This window comes from Capra hircus, chromosome 13 (genome assembly GCF_001704415.2).
Source record: "Capra hircus breed San Clemente chromosome 13, ASM170441v1, whole genome shotgun sequence".
NCBI lineage: Eukaryota > Metazoa > Chordata > Mammalia > Artiodactyla > Bovidae > Capra > Capra hircus.
This window is the reverse complement of record NC_030820.1, coordinates 24,371,956-24,396,727: the sequence shown is the minus strand read 5'-3', so window position 1 is coordinate 24,396,727 and position 24,772 is coordinate 24,371,956. Positions and strand designations below refer to the sequence as shown.

Sequence of the window (24,772 nt, the reverse complement as noted above, 5' to 3'; positions counted from 1 at the left end):
TCTGTTGTTCCATGTCCAGTTCTAACTGTTTCTTCTTGACCTGCATACAGACAGGTTAAGCCCGCAGTAAAATCTGACCAACTGGTGATGAATTGAGTATCACCATCTTTTCCAGATGGATATTTCATTCATTCATTTTTTTTTCAACTCATTATATACCAACTAGGCATTGGGACATAGTAGGAAACAAAATAAATTCCCTATCCTCGTGAAGTAATAAGCCTTCGGTTGCATAGACAGCAGAACTCAAAGACTGATATGATAAACGCAACAAAGCAAAACAAGGCAGGATAAAGGGTAGAGAATGATGGTGGTGTGGTTCAGGGGATGGGGGGGCAGCGCTGGAGATGAGAGAAGGTGTGTCTGTGGTGATAATATTGATGCTCTTGGTACCTAAAGGAGGGGGTCAAGAGAGCCACGCTGGCAGCCAGAGGAAGAAGTTTCAGGTGGAAGGAACAGCAAACACAGGCAAACATCTGGAGGCAAAAGGCATCTTATCAATATGCACAGCACTATGGAGAAACCAGAGCAGACAAAGGGGAGAGTGGAGGAACACGGTCAGGAAAGTCCAGCCAGACCACAAGGATCTTGTCAATTTCCTGTCAAGTGCTGTTGACATGAGAGATGCTGCAGTGTATTCATTGAGAGCTGTCTCAGTCTTAATGCCCTTTAATGTTTCTTAAGATTTTTTTTTTTTTGATGTGGACCATTTTTAAAGTCTTTATTAAATTTGTTACAATGCTGCTTCTGTTTTATGATTTGGATTTTTGGCTATGAGGCACATGGGATCTTAGTTCCCTGATCAGGGATTGAACCTGAAACCCCTACATTGGAAGGCAAAGTCTTAACCACTGAACCACCAAGGAAGTACCACCCTTGGTAACTTTTTTTTTTTTCATGTTTTTATTTATTTATTTGGCTGTGTTGGGTCTTCGTTGCGGCATGTGGGATCAAGTTCCCTGACCAGGGATCAAATCCAGGTCCCCTGCATTGGGAGCATGGCATCTTACCCACTGGACCAACAGGGAAGTCCCCTACCTTTGCTAATTTAAAGGGAAAAAAAATACAAGAGTGGCCGCAGCACAAAACTTTAACGCTCGGAAGATATTTGGAAACACTGCTGCATCTCATGCTTCTGAAGAGTTAACTAAGCTCATTAGAGTGGCCAGCCTTCCTGCCTGGTTCATCAGACCCTGCTGGCAGCTGGAATCTCGTGAATTATACCCCTCCAGCCCCTGGATCATGTGCTTGGCAAGCAGAGCCGAGGGGGGACTTATATATACCTTCAGAGCTGCTGTTTGATGGTCTGGATGAAAAATGGCCTCTTTAGACTGTGGGACTTTTCTTTGCTTAAAAGAAGAATGATTTCTCCAGGAACTCAGAGGTGGGGTGCTCTGGAATGAAGGGTGTCCTTGGAGGCAAACACATGTGAACACTGATAATGTCAGGCGGTAGCCAGGGACAGGCCAGGATGGGCCCAGCGGGCACGCTGAACGGGGGCAGCCCCTTCTGATGCTGCAGGGGACGTAGGAACCCCTCTGATATATTGGGCGAGCCAGCACTTTCTCTCCGCCTCACTTTATCATCCAGAAAGGAACTTCATTCTTTAATAATCAGCTATTCAGTCTGTCATGTTTCTCTTTAAAAAGAAAATGCAGGGATCCTATCGATGGACAGTCCTCTCCACATCCCCACCCCCCGCCCACAAAAGGTCTCCATGGCCCAGAGGAAACGGCCTGCAATATTTCAGCTCCTGCTGAAAAGTTTTCCTTGGAAGGAAGCCGTGCTCTAGTCAGACAAACCCAGGGCTGAATCTCAGCTTATCTACCTACTACTGGCGTGTGTCCTTGGGCAAGTTACATACTTTCTTCAAGCCTCAGTCTCTTGGTCTGTAAAAAATAATTCCCTCCTTATGTGTAGGCTTTTGGGATTGGAAATTATATGCCTGTATCTTTACCTGTGGGCTTCCCTGGCGGCTCAGTGGTAAAGAATTCATCTACCAATGCAGGAGACAGAAGAGAGGCAGGTTTGATCCCTTAGTTGGGAAGATCCCCTGGAGGAGGAAATAGCAACCCACTCTGTATTCCTGCTGGGAAAATCCCATGAACAGAGGAGCCTGGCAGGCTGCAGTCCCTAGGGTCACTAAGAATTGGACACGGCACACACTGCCACGTATAATCTTACAATGGAGGCCAATGAGTTCACTGTTGTCAGTGTTGGGGAAAGGTGGGAAAAGCCTCGGGCTCTCGGAGGTGAGAGGGTCTGCATGAGGCCCCTTTCCAGATTACTGCCCTGGGCCTGGCAAAGAGAGCTCTCTCCATCTCAAGTTAGGTTTCTCATAGGGAAAATAAAGGCACCTTTGAATTTGGGTTGATAACCAGCAAATGACTGCGCAAATACCATGGCAAAGTTTTCAAGTTCCACCAAATTCTAAAAAGGACACATACAGAGCATCACTTTGCTTCACTCTTTTGTTATGTCTAAAGTAAGACACACATACCCACTCATGCACAGACACACAACCTTTCTACTGTCTCGTAGCTATAGGTGTTATTGAGTGTTCTTTATCAGGAAGATGAAAGGGGTTCTTGGAAGCAGAGATGAGAGAAAACAAGGCAAAATAGAGTTTTATCAGTTTACTGTCATTAGAAACCTTTTCTCCCCCTCAATATTGTGATTTTTAATTTTTTTAACCTTCAAGAAGTGTATTGTCCTTTAAAAAATAGGTTATGTAAAACCCAAACTTATTCAACTATCATTCCTTTCCAGAAAACTTACTCCTCCAGCTAACAACCACCAAACTGTTGCCTCTGACTCTGGCTGTCCCAAACATGGATTTCAGTAGGCCTTTCCTTGCACTAGCTAGCTTTCATCAGGCACAGGAAATGCCTTCCCAGGACATCCACCCATTGGGAAATAGTCTGATGGGTTTTCCTGATGATTTATTTATCAAGGAAGGAGGGAATGAGGGTGGTGGTATTCTCTCAATCTAGTCACTCATTTTAGGGAAAAGTATCTTTGAAGTTTTAAAAATGACTTGCCCAAAGGTCTACAAAAATCTTTTGAAGCTGCAGGAAGATGATTTTCAGAAAATTAGCATTTAGTCCTCTCCCAGGGAGGGTGTGCGGAAGGAAGGGAGACTGAATCTGCAGTACTCACAGGCGTGTCTCGAATCGTGCTTTTTATAAATGGTCTTGTCACCTTAGCCTCTGAAAAAAGAAGCAATAGTTCACCCAAAGAATAAGCAAAGGCTTGAGAAACTCTTACTACAGTTTCATCAGCCAGCCCTTTCCTGCTACAAGTAGGTGACTGCAGAGTTCAAACTCAGTGTTGAAAACACCATGGCTTAATATTACATTTTTTTTTTTTTTACTGCTCCTGATTTCTACCATACTCTGTCAGATACCGTTTGCCTGTCCATTGATGACAGCTCTGCTATATCCTACAGATTGCTGGTCACTTTCCATTATGATAAGTCCAAGCCAGTTGAAAACTCCAGTCTCATATCCAGTTAAGATCTCATCTCTTCTGTCCCCCAGCACAGGCTGGACTAGGGACACCCAGTAGGGATGGGACACAGTCTGCCTCTCACCTCCTTCACCTTTCCCTCCTCCAAAATTTGACTCCTCTGTGGGTTTGGGCAGTGAGAAGGGATCAGATGAAACCTCTCTGGGTGGTTTTCTTTGCTTCTAGGTCCAACACAGACAAGGTGTTAGCACCTACAGTATGACAGGATCCAAATGTGGCTCTTGACTGAATTTTCTGGCTGACTTTGCAGGGTCTATACATGGTTCTTGGAGATGGGAGAATAGGTCCTTGTTCAACCTCCCCCATCCCCACACAGCCCCCACTACCAGCAGCATTTCCCTGCTTCTGTCTCCACCCTAACATCTAGCCCCATACATACATTCTCTTAGAAACTTGGGAGCCTTGTCTGCTAGTGGAGAGCTTTCAAGATGGCGCCAACCTGCTCACGGTCCATGCAAGAATCTGTCCATCCTTGCCACCACGGTACTGTAAACCCGCTGGCTTCATGGTCAGGTCTCTTCTCTGATTTGCTCTGCCATCTTTCTCCTATTTCCTTTCCCCAGGTCAACCAGGCACAGGAGCTGATGGGCTGACCTGTCACCTAGGCAGATGTGGCAAACAAGAAAGATGCCAGTCTTCCCCTCTTTCCAGTACCCTTCTTCTCAAAGTCAATCTTCCCTTGGCTTGAAGGTATGAACATCCCTTCTGTCTTCAGGGAAGAGGCCCCTCTGTCACAATGCATTCATGGAGTGGTCCCAGTGACCCCAGGAAACCCTTCTTTCCTCTGCTCCCCTTTCTGGGACACAGGTGTTGGTTCTAGTAGCTGGACTTGTTCTTCTTGAGGCCTTGGGGAGAGCATCTGCTCCCACCCGTTGGGGGTTATCTTTGGTGTGTGGGAGACTTGAAAGCACTGTGTTCTCAGATTCAGTCCCTATTTAGGGATTCCAAGGGAACAGGAAAAAGGCCCAGTTACTATTCTTTCATATCACTAACCAAACATTTCTTCAAACTGACCTCCATCAAACCACAAGCCTTGGACTTCCCTGGCAGTCCAGTAGTTAAGACTCCAAGCTTCCATTGCAGAGCGGCACAAATTCAATGCCTGGTCAGGGAAGATCCCACGTGCCCTGGGTTGTTCCCTTCTCCCTCCCCCCAAAACCCCACAAGCCTTTCCAGAATGATCAATTCATTCATCCACCTAACAAATATTTCTTGAGCACCTTCCCTGAATTGCACACTGCTGGAGGCACTAGGGATGTGGCAGCAAGCAGGATGGATGAGTTGATCTCTCTCAGCTTACATTCTGCTGGAAGTGAACACCTTAAGCAGACATGCCCACAAGATGACTGGAGATAGAGCTGAGTGCTCTGCGACAGTAACATGTGGGTAGAATGATGACAAGGAGAAGGGAGCCACTAAGGCTGGTGGCCGGAGAAGGCTTATCTGAAGGGGAAATTGTTGAACTGGACCTAAATGATTCCCAAGGAGGGCAGATGCAAAGGCCCTGAAAGGAGAGTTTGTTTGGCATGTTGAAGGATTTTAAGATAAGCAGGTGGTGGTTTTCCTATTCTCACCTTAGACTTAAATCTCCCATGATGCTTCTCCGCTTCCCTCTCCTTGCTCCAGGCTAACACATGAGATAAAGGATTCCACTGCTGGGGACTTCCCTGGTGGTCCAGTGGCTGGGACTCCATGCTCCCAATTCAGGGACCTGGGCTTAATCCCTGGTAGGAGAACTAGGTCCCACCTGTTGCAAGTAAGAGTTTGCATGCTGTAACTGAAGATCTTGCATACTGCAACGAAGATCGATTATTCCATGTGCTGCAACCAAGACCCAGTGCAGTCAAAATAAATATTAAAAAAAAAACCAAAAAGAACTCCACGGTTCACTCTGGTCCTAGTCCCCCTTGAATATGTAAGGTCATTACAGCTGTGTCTTTAGACTTTGAGATTTTAGACATAAATGAGCATTTCCATCCATTTGTTTGAGTTATATGCTAGAAGTATCCTTATCAGTAGCTCTGGTCAAACTGTCACCCATGTAGATAGTAGCCACCAGGAAATGGATAAGCAGAGCTGTGAGGCTTCCAATGCCCAAAATCTTCCTAATGGGGTTTACAGATGAATTCACTTGCTTATTAAAGTTGGTGTGTTACACCTTAAAACATTATATAAATAAAAATATGTTATTGTGAGGCTTACTTATTAGGATGAAATGTGGATAATGAATAAAAAAGAAATAAGGTCCAAGAAAGCTCTAAGGTCCCATTTCTCCAGTTGGTTTATTGCTTTGGAATAAGAGAACTCTCACTAGAATTGCCCATTTTGTTAAAATTGCCTTCATAACATTCATGCCCCAAATGGCATATTTCTTAGAGACATGGAATTTTAGCACTGAAAGATATCTTTGAGAAAGGTTAAGCAGCATTCCAAATTCACGTGGCATTCATAATTGCCAGACTTGTACTTCAATTCAAACTTCTCTACTCCCAGGCCACTCGTCTTGCCACTGCACTGCAGGACTCCTAAGCTAGGAAACGTTACCTGATATACATTATATCAAGCACCGGGGCCAACTGTGTTCTCAGCACACTTAGATTATTGTGGAAGCAGTCTTCAAGATGGCCCTCAATGATCCCACCTCCCAATATTCACACCCTTCTAGAATCCCCTCCTAAAGGATACCAAGGTTGGTCTCTATGACCAACAGAATATGGCAGAAGTAATGGTATGCCACTTTTGAGCCTGGTTATAAAAGACTGTGGCTGCCATCATGGTCTCTCTCTCTTGAATCACTTACTTGGGAAAACCAGCTGCCATGGTGTGAGGATGCTGAGAGAGCCTATGGAAAGATCCACATGGTTAGGAAGCGAGATCCTCAGCCAACAGCCGGCAACACATGAATGAACTTGGAAGCACCTCCTCCAGCTTCATGTGATTAGCGCCCAGCCAACAGGTTGACCACAGCCTCACAGGAAAGCCTTAGCTTGAACCACCTAACTAAACTGACCCCAGATTTCTAAAAAAAAAAAAAACAGAAAAGAACTCATGAGATAATAAATACTATGTAGGCTGACATCTTGAGGGGTCACTTTTTGCGCAGCTATAAGTTAGCTGACAGGCACTGTTTCTCAGTTCTAAAGCATCCTCGGTACCACATGATGGGCTGTACCACTCAGGGATAATTCCGTCTTCTCATCCTTTCTCACACAGGAGAGGGATGGACAGACACTTGCCCTGCTCAGGGACCTGCCACAGCTTGGTCTCTGCCAACATGGATGTAGAGGGGAGAGGAGGGCCCAGCCAAATGCTAAAAACACTTCCTTAAGGACAACTCATGGCAGGTGTCAGCCTGTGCTCAACTTTCACTGAGAACCTGGAACAAAGGCCTGGCAGTAGTTTGATGTTCACAGAGAAGAATGAATGTAAGATATGACTTTACGCAGACTTCCTTTAAACATGCACAGTCTTGCTGCTATTTTCATGCTTTTAGAGAATTGCAAATTTCCAGAGGCTGCTCTTTCCCTGCCCTGGATTTGGTGGAAAAGATTTTTGAAGATGTCAGTGAACTCAAAATTCATATTAACCATTTGCAGGCATGTGGACACACTTCTAAAAAAATCTTGCAATTTAGGGCATGGGGTATACTTACACTAGAGTGCCTTGTGCCTTAAAGGCACCTGAGTCATCCCACCCTGGATTCTCTGCTAGGCTATGTCTCTTTCCTCCTTCAGAGATGAGTTTGAGTGCACTCAGATTCATAAAGCCTTTCTACAGAAATGCTCTCTAGTTAGTATCATTTCTTATCTATCTCCTCACCACTAGACTTCAGGTATGAGTAGACTTGAGCTTGGTTCAACATCCCACTTGTCTCTGGGGGTGTCTGTCCCGGCTCCCCACATTAATTCTCTGACTTGAAGGATATCCAAGACTTCGAAGAGTGGGAGCTTAATAAATGTCACCAAAGAGCACCAGTGCTTGAGAGGCTGGCATGAAGGAAGGAGCTGGATAATGATCATAATGGGAACTCAACTTGGAGATGAACTTTCTGTAGGGTGACTTCACATATCGTGTGCCACCTTCTCAACTCTCCTGTGAGGTAATGGAGTGAGAGAGACAAAGAGGGGGAGGGAGAAGGAAGGAAGAGAAGGAGAGAGGGAGGGAGAGATGGGGGAGAGAGAAGGAAGGAAGGGAAGAAGGGAGGAAGAAGGAAAGAGAGAAGAAAAGAAAGAAAAAGAAAGGAAGGAAGGGATGGAGGGAAGGAGGACGAGAGAAAGAAATAGAGAGAAAGGAGGGAAGGAAAGAAGAAAGAAAGAAAGAGGAAGAAAGCAAGAAAAAAGTTAAGAAGGAAGGAGGGAGGGAAGAAAGGAAGATCCGTATCTACCGTTACACAGCTGGGGAGGTAGGCAGGAAAAGTGTTGTGTGCACTAGTAATGTCTTCCAAGAGTTAAAGCTCAAGCTTCACATAGTCAGAGGTGAAGGCTGGATGAGAACCAGCCGGAGATCTGACCAGCAGTGAGCTCTGAGGGCTGTTGGAAGCTCTCTTGCCCCTCTGTGGCCTCTGCTCCCACAATGGCTGAAATCTACCACTACAACAAATGTTTGCATGCCAGCGATAGTCTTTTGAAACAAAAATACTCTTAAAAACAAACAAACAAACAAACAAACAAACAAAAAAAACAACAAAAAAAACAAAAATACTCTTAGAAGTGTTAACCTGCTCTCTGTTCTTAGCAATCTGTGCTGAAGGGGTTTACCAGAACACATTTCCTCTGGGTTCTGAGGGAACACGAGTTTATGGAAGAGACAAGATCCCATCAAATTTAGACCAAGAGACAGCTTGTTATAAAGACTGATGTCAAAGGTGAAGCTGTTTACTTTTTGCAAAGTTTTCAGGTAAGGAACTGAAAGTCAAGCACTCTTAGGAATTTCAAATAAGATATTTGAATTTTAAAATAAGAATGTATAGACATCTGGGGGCCTGGTAAGTAATTAATGCTATTAAATTCAAGCACTTTGGGGACCACCATGTTGGTATTTCAATTTTAGCCACAGTAGAGCCAGGAAGTGCAAAAGTTGAAGTTCTCACGGCCAAAGTAATTTATCCCTATTACACACTCTTGACAGAATTCTTACAAGCCCTCAAAATTTGTGTCTCTAATATACTCAGCTTGCTGAGCTGCTTTTGCTAAAAAGGACATCACCGTTAGCCCCTTCTGGGCAATATGGTTACATTTTCAGCCACGTTAGGACTCATAGCATTTATTTTGCAAGGCAAAGAGGAATATCCATTTGTAGAACTTCTTGAGGGAGGGGGGGCCAAAATAGGACAGGGAAACCATTGTTTTACTTTTCTCTATGGAAACAGAGCACTTAAGTTTGACATAACAAGGCCTTTTTCAATTGGACGTTGAAATAAGAAAAGAATACCATTTACAAAATATCAAAAATGTGAAATAGAGATAAATTTCACAGAAGATGTATAATACATGTACACTGAAAACAAAATATTGCTTGAAAGGTATGAAAAGACATACATAAATGGAGATATATGCTGTGTTTGTGGGCTGGAAGATTTAATGTTGTCCATTTTCCCCAAATTGATGTATTCTGATTGACATTCCAGAAGGCTTTTGTATAGAAACTGACAAGATGGAGAGGACCTAGAATGGACAAACAGCTTTGAAAAAGAAGAACAAAGTTGGAGGACTAGCGCCATCTGATTTCACGACTTAATTATAGAGCCATAGTAATCAAGACAGTATGGAAATAGCAGAATGACTGACAAAGAGATCTGAGACTAGAAAATCCATAAATAGGTCTACATGTAGAATAATTTCTGAAAAAGAAAGGAAAGTCTATGGGAAAGAACAGGCTTTCAACAAATGGTGCTGGAACAGCTGGATACCAAAAAAGCAAACAAAAACTTCAATCGGTATCTTGTACCAGATAGAAGAGTAGTACTACTTTTTATAAATCACAGACCTAACTGTGAAACCTAAAATTATGAAACCTCTAAAACAAAACAGAGGAGAAAAATCTCTGTGACCTTGAGTCAGGCAAAGTTTCCTTGGATCTGACACCAAAATAAAAATCCATAAAGAACAAATTGACAAAATGGACTCATCAAAACTTAAAATTTATGCTCTTCCAAAGACACAGTTAACAGAACAAAAAGATAAGTCAGAGACTGGGGGAAGATCTTTGCAAATAATGTATCTGATAAAGACTTTATACCTAGAATACATATAAACTGACATCTTAACTATTAAATATAGAGCTCTTAGAACTGAATCATAAATAAAAATTTAAAAGTGAACTAATGATTTGAACAGATACATCTTCAAAGAAGATATAAGGATGGAAAATTAGCACCCATAAATCTTCAACATAATTGTGCATTAAGGGTATACAGATTAAAACCACAAGGAGATACATTTCTTTTAGAATATTTAAAATTAAAAAGTCCAATCATACCAAGGGTTGGCGAGGTAATGGAGCTATTGGAACTCTCCTACTCTGATCTTGAGTACATCAAATGGTACAAGCAATTTGGAAAGCAGTTGGAAAGTTTCTTAAAAACTTAAACATATACCTATCATGTGATGCAGCCATTCCTCTTCTAGGGTTTACTCAAGAACAGTGAAAGTGTTTTTAAAATGTACCTGGAATTTGTTTTAATCAAGCCTGGTAAGACACCCAGATGTAGAAATAACTGTCATGAAGGAAGATGATTTACTCACAGTTCCCTAGAACTGGAGGCATGGCTCAGCATACTGGGGTGCCACAGCGGTAAGCACCTAGGTCAATCAGGAGGGGAAGATGCCTTTACTCTGTTTTTTTTCGAGAAGGAACAAATAAGTAAGGGTAAGCAGGCTAGGCAGGATTCAGGTTGACTAGTTTCAGCAGTCTGCAAAGTGTGAGGGTTGCTCCTGGTTGTCTAATATCTGGCCCTTGGGTAATTAGGGCAGGTGGAGAGCGGCTCAGAGCATGAGAGCACCAAAAAAGAGGCGATGGGGAGGAAGTGCTCTGGGTTGATTAGCTTGCAGATGAAATGCACACTTGACCAGAGGGGCAGTCACTCCAAGATGACCAGATGTCAGAACATCAGAAACACATGGTTAACACACAAATCAGATGTCTGTTCAGAGACTTTGCATGAATGTTCGTATCAGCTTTGTATGTAATGGCCTCAAAGTGAAAACAATCTAAATATATGTCAACAGCTAAATGGATATATAGAATGTGGTATATCCAAACAATCGATTACTACTCAGCAATAAAAGCATACTTCCCTGATGGCTCAGACAGTAAAGAATCTGCCTATGACGTGGGAGATTTGGGTTTAATCCCTGGGTCGGGAAGATTCCTTGGAGAAGGAAAGGGCTATCCACTCCAGCATTCTTGCTGGAGAATTCCATAGACAGAGGAGCCTGATGAGCTACCATCCATGGGATTGGAGAGAGTCAGACACAACTGAGTGACTTTCACTTCACTCCACTTCAGTGAAAGGAAGAAACTATTGATAAGTGCAACAGCATAGATGAATTTCAAAAATAATTATGGTAGGTGAAAGAAGGAGATAAAAAGGAGTATGTATGATTCGACTCATTCTAGAAAATGCCAATCAATTTATATGATAATTAAAAATGCCCAACACAGATCAGTGGTTGCCTGGTGATGACAGGGGGATAGAGAGCGACATTAAAAATGAGAACAAGAAAAATTTGGGGGCGAAGGCCATGCCATCATTACATTGATGGTGGTGATGGGTTCATGGTATATACATATGACAGGTCTTATTAGATTGTACAATTTATTATTTTTTGAAGATGAATCTTTAATGAACTCCAGTAGAGAAAGACTTTCTGAATTTCAAAATGGGAGAACAAATCACTAAGGAAAAGATTGATAGGTCTGCCTGTATAAAGTTTGAGTGAATATTCCATATATCCTCAAATAGTACAATTTAAATGTATACAGTTCTGTAGGCAGTCATCTAGCAAAGGTGAGGCCAGAGAATGAACAACAGCATATAGGCCAAGGACTTCCCTGCCAGTCCAGAGCTTAAGAATTCACCGTGCAATGCAGGGAATGTGGGTTCAATCCCTGGTTGGGGAGCAAAGATACCACATGCTTCAGAGTAACTAGGCCTGAGTGCTGAAACTACTGAGCCCAGGCGCCACTAGAGAGCGTGTGCACTGAAATGAAAGATCCTGTGTGATGCAAGGAAGCTCCCGAGTGCTGTAACTATGACCCAACACAGCCAAAAAGGTAATTAAATTATAAATATATAAGCCAGTATCTAGGTCAGTGGAGTTACTTCCAGTCCTGATTAGGCTGCAATAGGCACCTAAAACCTTAGTGGCTCAGTCCCCCATTTCCATAAATTACATGTGAGTGTTTATTTATATTATTTAGGTTTATTCCTAAAACCAAGGTGAACTAGAAGTGAGTTCGTGAAAATGTGTAAAGCTCCAAGCCCTCCCCGAAGGAAGTATAATACCGTGTAACCACAGTCTACGTTTTTACTACTTCCCACGTTCAGAGTGAAATGTCTCTAGAAAACACAGAAAAAGATTCCAAACAGACATAACCACAAGTGGTGTTCTTACCCTCCAAAGCATAAACTAACCCTTTCCGGGCTGCTGTCGCAGCTGCTGGTAGATCCTAGGGTGCAGGATTGCAATCCTGAATGATACAGGAAGGAACATTTGCTTCCAATACCAGCTGTAGTCAATCAACCCCAGAGTGAACCAGACAGTCAGTCCCCCAGCGAGACCTCATGGTGGAAGGGATAAAGGGCCTGCCTGAGATGGGCCCATTGACTTCAGGGTAACGGTTCGTGAAGGCGACAATAGGCCCTAAAGGCCCAAAACAGTGGGTTTTCACTCAGCAGGCACCCTTCTGATTAAGTCAGCTTTGTTGACATTCAAGAATTTGATTCTTTTCCCCAAACAAAACTGTTCTGAGGTTTATTCTTAATTCCAGCATGTGTAAATTTGTTTCCTTTTCTCTACTGGTCATTCGAGACTTGTTCATTAATAAAGAATCTTGAGAGCATTCCACAATTTCTAGGAACAGATTGTTTTTAATGAGAAAAAAAAAAAAAATCCAAGCTTAAGAGTTTTCCCTTTTAACTAAAAGATTTGGCACTTCTTCTCAAATAAAGCAATACAATCTTTCTTGACAAAGAGAACTTGTACTTTCTAAAGGGAATAGGAAGTACAAGGTATAGTAAAGTTTATTTTTTAAAAAAATATTAGACAATAGATGAAAAAGGCATAATACGTTCTGCCTTATTTAGCCTAAAAGGAGATTTACTGGATGTGGAGGAAGATTGTGAAGTCTTACAGAAGTAATACAATCTCCCCTTGTAAAGGCTGTTATTACACTGAAAGCCACAGCCTATTTCTGTGTCCTTCATGCATAAAGAGCTAGAAAATGCTGTTTCACAAAATAAGAATTTTTTGGTAATTCATTAACTTTCAGTTTTGACACATACAGCAAATATTTTACATACTGATTTGCAAGAAAGGGTTTTTAAAAGGCTAAGTACTGATCCAGTAAATGAGAAGGAAAGGAAGATGGGACCTGGTGCTCTTTCTCTCTCTGTGGATATTTACCACAATAATAACATTTTATTTTTACAGCGCCTCGCTACCATTTGCAATCTGGGCATTTACAGAAAATGCATGCTAGTCAAACCAGAGATTAAAATACATAAAACCACATCAGAAGAAAATCATACACTCATTGCACGATATACTCAATGCTGAAAGAGAGAGAGACAGAGAGAGTTTATTACCCATCTCTAAGAACCAAAATGTTCTTCTATTTGCAGGGCAGGAATAGAGGCACAGATGTAGAGAATGGTCTTGTGAACATAGTGGGGGAAGGAGACGGTGGGATGAAATGAGAAAGTAGCGCTGACATGTATTTACTACCATCTATAAAATAGTGGGAAGCCGCTGTATAGCACAGGGCGCTCAGCTCAGTGCCCTGTGATGACTTAGAGGCGTGGGATGAGGGGATGGGAGAGCGGTCCAAGAGGGACGGGAGATATGTATGCATATGGCCGATTCACATTGCTATAGAAACTAACACAACATCGAAAAGCAATAATACTCCAATTAAAAAATAAGTTAAAGAAATCTAAAACTTAAGAGAAATAAAAAAAAAAAAGAACCAAAGCTTTCTTGAGACATTGGAAACTAAAAAGTAAGAGGGAGAAAAAGGAGGCAGAACAAGAGGGAAAGGCAGTTTGAAAGCTATTTTAACTTAAAATGTCAGGTCTGACCTATGGTCACAAAACTTGATTACTCTGGTTAACAGTAAGGGGTTTAACTTTTATCTGGAAACTTACAAGGTTGGGGTTAGTATAGAAAAAACAACAGATCTGGAATTAAATTCAAGTCTTAGCACTGCGACTAACCCCATTGTGTGACCTACAGTAATTCACCATCCCTTTTGGCCCTCAGTTCCTCAGCCTATAAAATGAGGGGACTGAAATAAATTCTTCCCTTGGGTCTATGTAGCATTATTTTTATTTTGCTTTTCACTTTTTGGCTGTTCTGGATGGCTTGTGGAATCTTACCCAGCCAGGGATTAAACCCTCAACCTTTGCAATGGAAGCCTGGAGTCTTACGCACAGGATTACCAGGGAAGTCCCTCTATGTAGCATCATAAGCCAATGGTTCTCTGGTGAAACCACACAGAAAACTAATAGTGCTTCTAGCAAAGGATCCTCAATGGGACAGTCAGCAAAATTTAGGGAAGAAGTTAAGCAGAGAGGAAGGCAGACATATTCTTTCCTGAGATAAGAGAGTATTCTTTCTCCAGAGAGGTTTTGCATCATCATGAAGCACTCATGCCCGCCTATTCCTGACAGCATGGGATCTGTCCTTCTGGTATACATGTCGCAGCATCGTATTCTTGGGACATCCCTCTTCCAGCTTGCATCATGGAGCCTCAAAGCATGACTGGCACACTCTGGATGCTCAATGAATGAACTCCAGGAAGATCCTTCCTCAGGTCAGATTCTAGCCCTACCTGGAGCAAGTGACATTAGCAAGTCACTTTCCCAGTCTCTCAAAGCTTCAGTCTCCTGATCCTTAACATGAGGTTTTTATTCAATGAGGTAAAAATATGCAAAATTTGATCTGAGCAGCGCAAACTACTGTGGAACTGCAAAGTATGTGATGTCTGTCTTTACAAAACTCTCATAACAGATACAAGAATTGTGACACTTTTCTAGGACTTGGGTCTAGCAAATTGCCCCAAGCGTGTCTCCCTTCTCTGACTTGTTATCTGTCTGTTCAGCTCCAGGCACAATGGACCTCAGAACCTTTGGGATAGTCTCCAGGAACTAGAGGTCTGATCTCAGTTTCTCCAGTCTTCCAAGACTTATCCCCCAGATCATCTTACTCCTGACCCCTATGGGTAACAAGCTTGTCCATATCAGGTGTGAGCTTGAGACTCCAGAATTCTCAAGGTTGCCCCGACCAGGCTGGTCTCACCTCTATGTCTACCAGGACGGAATAACACTCTTCAGCTCCAACTCTGAAATCCTCATGGGAAAATGATGCCCTCTTTTAAGATGTCAGCTCTATGAGACTATCCACTTATGAGAATAAGCCACTGGGAAGGCATGAAGAGCCTAGAGAAGGAGGGAGAGAGAGACAGTCCTGATGACAGCGACCTTGGAGGCAGCCAAGCTGGATGCTGATAGTTACTGTTGTTTAGTCCGTAAGTAGTGTCCAACTCGTTTGCAACCCCATGGATTGCAGCATGCCAGGCTCCTCCGTCCTCCACTATTTCCTGGAGTCTGCTCAAATTCATGTTCATAAGTAGGCGATGCTATCTAACATCTCATCCTGTACTGTCTTCTCCTTCCGCCTTTTATAAACAGTTCTATCAAATCATTCACAACTGGCCTCTACAAAATCCAGGAGGTCTTAAGGATGATGCCACAGAGAAACTGAAGACCAAGCAGTAATCAGGGTGTTTACAAAATGCAAAGATTCTCACTCTGGCACAGAATAAGGTTTTCTGTGTCAATGACAGTAAAAACTCACTGCAGTTTTCATATGGTTTTTTTTAACACACAAATGAGCTCAATGTCTGAGGGTCAGAAATAAACATTTTATAGAAATGAAAATATATATTTGGATACAAAATAGCATACATTTTTTTCTTAGTACAATTAAATATACGTAAGTGGGAAAAATACTAAGCTTAACTTTAGTTTTAACTTTAGAAACCCATGTCTTTCTATTTACATGTAAAAGATTACCATCAGAAGTAGCAATTCTTCAACATAATACTACATAAGTGTTCTATAAAATGCAGTTCAAATATGTGCAAGAAAAAATTCAACTCTATTCATAGGAATGAATGCTGTAGTTAAGATGCAAAATAGTAATTTAAAACCGAGAAAGAAAAAAAAAATCTCCTTTAGAGATAAATATTCCATATATGGTTTTTATTCAAAGGCAACTTATTTTTAGGAAGCTGGAGAGAAAATAAATTTCTTAGCTCTTTTGGACTTATATGTTCAAAAGTGACTATTTAAGCTAATATTTTAACCTTGTATTTTTTTAAAACCAGTGTTTCAGCAATACATAAAGTTTAATACCTTTTATTTTAATTTCTAAAATGTCATTGCAAAGTGAATCTAATCATAAAGTTCTTTTTTCAGATGACTAAATGATTTTGTTCAACATACAACTCTGGCATTATGATGATTTTACCACTCTTTAAATACAATGCATCTGAGGGACAACTTACTCTCTAAGACTCTGTGATATTTACTGGATCCTTCCAAGAATTCCCAAAGTGGTGCTTTTAAGGTTTAGAGAGGCTCTCTAAGAATTTACAATATACATCATTTTAAGATGCTTTTCTTTTACAAAAAATAATGTGTTTAGAGAAATAAAGACAATCTTCTCTTCACCCCCAACCCCCAACCTTACTAAATTACAAGAATAAAAAAATTACATTTGCAAACTTTCCAAAGGAAACAGGGTGCTTGTTTGATCTCTGCAATGAAAACGGTGGTAGAACAGAGCAAGATGCTTGTATTTATCAGTGAGCAGAAGCTACTATCCAGACCCTTCCAGAGCTGCACAGAAAGTACTTAAAACTGCGGATCCTGGGAACTCACCAGATCATTTTGTACTGGAATCAGAATCTCCAGGGATTTTTTTTTAAAGCAAGGTCCCTAAATGATTCCTAGGTATACAGAAATTTGTAAGCCAAAGCATGTGATGTTGAAGAGACAGAGCAACTCTCAGATCCCTGAAGGAGCATCAACTATTTTCCAAATGTATCCTTTGCATGACTTTTTTCTTCCTCCATATAAGGGAGGTAGAGAGGTGGGTCATTGTGACTTATCTCCTCCCACCTGGGTTCAACAGACAGAGGCTAGGCTACTGTGTTTACCTTGTTTGATATTCTAATCAGGGAATTAATAAATTTTGCGGGGTGGAGAGTTGCTCTGCATAGTTTATGGGATCTTAGGTTCCCAACCAGGTGAACACGGACGGGTCCTGGAAAGCGAAAGTGCCCAATCCTAACCATTGGACCACCAGGGAATTCCCTAATAAATTCTTGATAATAACCAGACTGTGTCCAGTTAGGGACTCAGTTTCTTCATAGATCAAATCTGGCAATCATGCCTGCATTCTTTTTGCAATAACAATTTCTAAAAAGTATTTCCTAAGTTGTCTATAAACAGCTTAGAAACTTAGTCCATAAATGATAATGGGCAACTTTGGAATTCTCTTCAAACATCAAATGGTATTCTCACCAAATACTCTGAGAGGTGCTGAACAAATAGAAAAATGTACGTGCAGGCATGATTTTTTGTGACTCAATCATTGTATCTTTTCTGACCAAAGATTCAGTTCAGTTCAGTTCAGTCGCTCAGTCGTGTCCCACTCTTTGTGACCCCATGAACCACAGCACGCCAGGCCTCCCTGTCCATCACCAACTCCCGGAGTCCACCCAAACCCATGTGCATTGAGTCAGTGATGCCATCCAACCATCTTATCCTCTGTTGTCCCCTTCTCCTCCTGCCCTCAATCTTTCCCAGCATCAGTGAAGTGAAATCGTTCAGCCGTGTCCGGCTCTTTGCGAACCCATGGACTGTAGCCTACCAGGCTCCTCTGTCCATGGGATTTTCCAGGCGATAGTACTGGAGTGGATTGCCATTTCATTCTCCAGCGGATCTTCCCAACCCAGGGATCGAACCCGGGTCTCCCACATTGTAGACAGATGCTTTACCGTCTGAGCCACCAGGAAAGTTGCATCAGGGTCTTTTCAAATGAGTCAGCTCTTCGCATCAGGTGGCCAAAGCATTAGATTACAAATGCAAAATTAAGTGTTTGATTCTTATCACAAGGAGATGCTTGTCTCCTTTCCTAAACTAAAGGCTGAATTTCTTACAAAGGTGGAAAAAAAGAGAAAAGAAAAAGAAACTCATACGTTGGTTACTCAGTCAACGCTTATTTTCTGGCTTTGCTTTCCTTGAAATCTTGTCTATGTGATTCTTCTATAACAATGAATAGCCAGAATAGCTCTTATAAAAGGTCTGCCTGTATAAGTGTGTTCAGTTCAGCTCAGTCATTCAGTCGTGTCCGACTCTTTGCGACCCCATGAATCGCAGCATGCCAGGCCTCCCTGTCCATCACCAACTCCCGGAGTTTACTCAAACTCATGTCTATCGAGTCAATGATGCCATCCAGCCATCTCATCCTCTGTTGTCCCCTTCTCCTGCCTCCAATCCTTCCCAGCATCAGAGTCTTTTCCAATGAGTCAACTCTTCTCATGAGGTGGCCAAAGTACTGGAGTTTCAGCTTTAGCATCAGTCCTTCCAATGAACACCCAGGACTGATCTCTTTTAGAATGGACAGATTGGATCTCCTTGCAGTCCAAGGGACTCTCAAGAGTCTTCTCCAACACCACAGTTCAAAAGCATCAATTCTTCGGTGTTCAGCTCCTGACTAATCTCAGATTCTCAACACCTGGATGTGTTTGTGAGCAAAGCCTGAAACTCCAGTGAAATAGACAAGGAAGAATAGAACAGTTATCCTTGACCAAATTGTTTAACTTTGTTATCCTGGTTTGCTAACAATTCAAGACCTGTTTGTGTAACTGCTGCCCATAGGGCAGAGATAAAACAAACAGGAACTGCAAAGGTAGGTTTGGGAGACTTGGGTGTATTCTTCTGGGTAGCTCCAAAAGAGAGCCCCTGCAATGTTCAGTCTCACGCTAAAGCAAATTCCAAAGTGCTGATCTGCATCGAAGACTCAAATAAGATGATAATCATTAACTCAAATGAGCTCCCTGTTCACAAAACCGTTGTGACCATTTGGCAGCTGTAAATAACTCTTTGTCCAGGATTGGAAAACTCTCAGAGAAGCAGGATATATAAATTATGAAAGATATGAGAGGTGGGCTTAAAAGAGATACATGGAGTAACCTGGAGGACACTAAAAGTCAGGCTACCAGAGGCCCTAAGGAAGTAAGCACAAAACATCTAAAAATAGCAGAACTGAAGGAAACGGTTCCAGAGGGATTTGATCTGCCATTGTACTCAAATCCTGCCATTTCAGTTCAAATCTATAAAAAGGCATCTTGTAAAAATACTTCACCTCCTTCCTATCTATTCAGTAAAGATACTGATTACACATCCTGTTTCATACCGGTAGTCCTTACCACCCAGATTTCCAAATTTCTTACTTTATAAGGTCAGTCTCATGTTACATTGTTTTCTGTCTGTGAATATACATGGATCACAAAATCGAGTCAATAGCATTTCCCCTTCTCATCCTTGCAACCAACAGAGGAGGCTTGACGGTACCGCTGATGTGAGGCTGGCAAATAGATTTAAAAATCGGCATCCTTTCTACTCTTATCAGGGCTCACTGTACATTAAGTTTTGCTTTTTATCTTTTATTTCCTTTTCCCTTTGCTCTACAAGAGAAGCTACGTAAATATACTTTTGTTCCGTTTTCTTCACATTAATCAATTAAAGGCTTCTGAATGACCAATATGTCACAAATGACAGAAAAAGAGAGATACAAACTTTGAAAATTTAGTCCCTCATTGAAGTTTGAAAAGCATCCTACTTTTAAATTTGAGTGTATGCATGAATAAAAATAAAATTCTTTATTTAATAAACTTTTCTCTGATCCTTTAAATTTCTGTTTTTTTAAACAAGTATATTACATTACGATACTGTATTAGTTTCAGGTGTACAGCAAAGTGATTCAGTTATATATATAAATATCAGATTATTTCCATTACAGTTTATTATAAGCATTGAATATAGTTCTCTGTTCTATACAGTAACTCCATATTGTTTATCTATTTTGTATTTTATTTTATAAAAATGGCAATTTTTATCTGTTAATCCTATAACTCATATATCCCTCCTCACTTTCCCTTTGGTATCTGTAGGTTTGTTTTCTACATCTGTGGATATGTTTTTGTTTTGTAAATAAGTTCATTTGAACTATATTTTAGATTCCACAGGTAAGTCATATCATATAATATTTGTCTTGCTCTGTCTTACTTCACTTGGTATGATAATCTCGAGGTCCATTTATGTTGTGGCAAATGAAATTATTTCATTTTTTAAGGCTGAGTGATTTGTTGCTATTCAGTCGCTCTAGTCGTGTCTGACTCTTTTGCAAACCCATGAACTGCAGCACGCCAAGCTTCCCTGTCCTTCACCATCTCCTGGAGTTTGCTCAAACTCATGTCCATTGAGTTGGTGATGCCATCAAACCATCTTGTCCTCTGTCTTCCCCTTCTCCTCCTGCCTTCAATCTTTCCCACAATCAGGACCTTTTCTAGTGAGTCAGCTCTTCGTATCTGGTGGCCAAAGTGTGGGAGCTTCAGCTTCAGCATCAGTCCTTGCAATGAATATTCAGGATGGATTTCCTTTAGGATAAACTGGTTGGATCTCCTTGCAGTCCAAGGGACTCTCTAGAGTCTTCTCCAACATCACAGTTCAAAAGCATCAGTTCTTTGGCACTCAGCCTTTTTTATGCCCCAACTCTCACATCCATACATTACTGCTGGAAAAACCATAGCTTTCACTATATGGACCTTTGATGGCAAAGTAACATCTCCGCTTTTTAATATACTGTCTAGGTTTGTCATAGCTTTTCTTTCAAGGAACAAACATCTTTTATTTTCATGGCTGTAGTCACCATCTGCTGGAGAAGGCAATGGTACCCCACTCCAGTACTCTTGTCTGGAAAATCCCATGGACAGAGGAGCCTGGTAGGCTGCAGTCCATGGGGTCGCGAAGAGTCGGACACAACTGAGCGACTTCCCTTTCACCTTTCACTTTCATGCACTGGAGAAGGAAATGGCAATCCACCCCAGTGTTCTTGCCTGGAGAATCTCAGGGACGGGGGAGCCTGGTGGGCTTCCATCTATGAGGTCGCACAGAGTCGGACACGACTGAAGTGACTTAGCAGCAGCAGCAGCAGTCACCATCTGCAGTGATTTTGGAACTAAGTAATATTCTATTATATATGCACACACATATATTAATATATATATTCACACACGCATTCTTTATCCATTCCTCTGTTGATGGATCCTTATGTTGCTTCCGTATCTTGGCTATTATAAATAGTGCTGCTATGAACATTGGGGTGTGTGTATCTGTTCAAATTAGAGTTTTCATGTTTTCCAAATATATGTCAGGGAGTGGGACTCCTGGATCATATGGCAACTCTACTTTTAGTTTTTAAAATTCTAGTTTTTTTTTTTTTTTTACCAGTGGATCCTTTGTTTCTTCACTTCTGCAGATTGTGTAGACTTACTTTAATGATGCAGACAGCCAACATGTGTGTTACTTTTTACTCATCTAAAGTCTTGCTGCTCACATAGGAGGAGGTCAGGTATATAAGGAAGACCACCCTCTCTCAGTGGTGACTGGCTGAACAAATCAAACTCTGGTTCTTGGTGAGACTGAATATGGGACGCACAGGGAAGCTTCCCTAGGAAATTATGGCTGCCAAGTAAGTTGAAGCAGAAGGCAGCTGAGTCCCTAACATGGAAGCACATGTTGACGAGATGACCAGATAACCACGTCACTACAGCTGTTGTGACCAAAGGGCAGCAAGACTGCAGCTGCATCCTGCGTGGCCTTCCTGTTCCACCAGGTTTCCCCAAAGCTATGGAGACACTTCCCTCCACATGTCCTTAGTTAACTTTAAACCTTCTTCAACTACTGTGCCCTTTGCAATCCTAAAGAGTCTATGTGAAATCTAGGTGAAACAACCAGAGAACTGCTCCTTACTATTTCTCCTTTCTGCCTTACTTTTTCTTTTTTTTTTAAAGATTATTATTAATATTATTTGGCCACACTTAGAGGCATGCAAGCTCTTAGTTCCCAGACAGGGGATTGAACCTGAGCCCCTTGCAGTGGAAGCATGAAATCTTAACCATTGGACTATCAGAGAATACCTTACTTTTTAATGGTGCAAGAAAACATTTCTAGCATGGTATAGATTCATGGCTTTCTCCTATGGTGGAATTATGGTACTTCTGGTCTTCAATGTTAGTACTAAATTCTTTCTCTCTGTGTATATGCTGGGTTTTTAGTATCCAGACCAGTACATTCATAAAGGCACTAATCTCAATTATTAAGACTCTGCCCTCATGACCTGAGTACCTCCAAAAGGTCCCATCAGCTTGGTGATTAGAATTTCAACATGTGGATTTGGGGGTACACAAATATTCACCCCACAGCAAGGAGTCTAGTTTTTCTGCTTTGTTTCTACCCTCAGAAAATGTGTAGTCTGCCCACCGAATAACCCAGTGAGAGGGTAAAGGGATCCTTGTGCTTTCTATTTTGTGTCTCAAATTGGAATTCATTTTCCAAGAGAAATACAATTGGGTGTGATAAGTTTCCATGGTCCAGCTTAGTTATAGATTTAACAGATCCTCAAAGGATAGCCTAAGAATCTTATTATTTATATTAACATCATTGTTATGGGTTACTTGGTTCTAAGTTTTAATAAGTCAATTAAAATAACATTTAAAAACAACTATAGCAGCTCTGTAAGCTTGAACTATATGCATATATTGATCTTGGCTCCTTCAATGATCAAAAGTAGAGATCAGATTCAATTTGCTTTTATCATCTATGTCTTTTTGGCATCAGAAGTTCGATGGGCCTCAGATTTGTATTTGTGAAAGGACAGTGGCTGCATATCATTAGACCACAGCTGTTTAATCTAGTGGCTTAACTTAGAATTCAGTGGAAATATTCTGGAGTCATGATCCGACCCTCTCCAACGGAATCCTCTGAGGGTTAAGAATGATGCTATTTTACAATGCTAATAACCATCTGAGGGTGAAGAACACTGCTAATAAATTCTCTGCCCAACCAACCCAGATATCAACATTAACTCTCCCTGTACTCCTTTTTTTCCCAAACCATTTGTTCTGGAAGAAAGAATCATTTTCATTATTGTCCACAATACATCTAAAGTTTATTTCTCATGGAGGTATTTGTTCTTTTGTTATGTCTTTTTTAAAAATCTGGCTGCCCTGAGTCTTATTTGAGGCATGCAGGATTATGTGGAATCTTTTAGCTGCAACATGTGGGATCTAGTTCCCTGACCAGTGATTGAACCTGGCCCCTGCACTGGAAGCACAGAGTCTTAGCCACTGGACCACCAGGGAAGTCCCATTTGTGACTTTACAAGTTTGCCAAAATCTCTTACCCAAAGGTTTGTGTGTGGATGTGTGCTCAGTTGCTTCAGTTGTGTCTGACTCTTTGCCACCCTATGGACTGTAGCCCTCCAGTCTGTCTATGGGATTTTCCAGGCAAGAATACTGGAATAGGTTGCCGTGCCCTCTTCCAGGGGATTGTCCTGACCCAGGGATTGAACTTGCATCTCCTGTGTCTCCAGCATTGCAGGCAGATTCTTTACTGCTGAGCCACTAGGGAAGTCCACCCAAAGTTTCAACATCCTCTCAAAGAAATCACCCAGTTCTTATTTCTCAGAGCACTTGCCACAAAGTCATCAAAGCCCCAAGGGCCTCAACAGAGATCCCAGAGATGTGAGCGTGGAGTGACCTGTGTCCAAGCAACAGGTCAAAGGAGGCCAGATGCCTTCTAACAAGTTTCCCAGTTAGAACTCACTAGCAGTGCTTAGAACACCTTCTCCCACTAAACACCACAGGGCATGAATTCACAGTCAGGGCAGGACAACTATTTCATTTCAGTTTAAGATTTTGCATTTCACTAAGTCCTCAGCAATCCTTCCCCCAACTCAAAAGAAACAAACAACAACCCCCTGCCTCCAAACACTTCCCTTTGTGCAGTTTTACACCAGGAAGGCAAGATTATTCCTCAACACAAGAGGACTCTCTGGACTTTGTACAGGAGATTCTTTAACCCAGAAATCATTCATCCTATTTCCAAGTGGCTGTCTGTCCTTCTCCTCCTCCACACTCTCTCCTGTCCACAGATCTCTGTCCACTTACAGTCTGGGAAGACAAGCATTCTACCTGTTTGTGCATTGGACCATTTCATTCCCATCACTGAGTAAATCCTCAGGAGACCCTTGGAGAAAGATTAAATTTCTTAATCAAGTAACTCCTTCCATTATCTAATTTAACATTCCAGCACTGCCCAGTGACTGCATGAAAAAGATTAGTGTGGATGACTAGACAAATTCTGTGATCACCTATTACAAATTAAAGATTTTGAAGTTGGAGAAGTGGAGGAGGACAATTTTTTTTCTGCAAAATTGTGCCTATTGTTCTCAAATATGCAAACTATATTATGAAGACTACTAAAATTCTGAGACTGTTTTTTAAAATTATGCTGTCATAATTTAATAGCAAAATTAATTTTTTCTCATAGAAATCCTAGTCTTTGGGACTTCCCTGATGGTGCAGTGGATAAGAATCCATCTGTCAGTGCAGGGGACATGAGTTCCATTCCTGGACCAGGAAGATTCCACATGCCCTGAAGCAAATAAACCCATGCGTCACAACTACTGAGACTGTGCTCTAAAGTTTGCCAACCACAACTGACCCGGTATGCTGCAACTATTGAAGCCCTCACATCTTAAGCTTGTGCTCTGCAACAGGAGAAGCCACTGCAATGAAAATTCCTTGCACTATAACGAAGAGTAGCCCCCACCTGCTGCAACCAGAGAAAACCAGCATGCAGCCATAAAGATGCAGCGCAGCCAAAAAA

General features: G+C 41.6%; 1 protein-coding gene across 1 annotated transcript in view; it reads right to left on the bottom strand.

Annotated features, from left to right (window-relative positions):
• KIAA1217 (KIAA1217 ortholog) overlaps positions 1-24,772 on the bottom strand; it is a 532,385-nt gene that overhangs the window by 386,658 nt on the left and 120,955 nt on the right. The gene's annotated exons all lie outside the window — the stretch shown is intronic.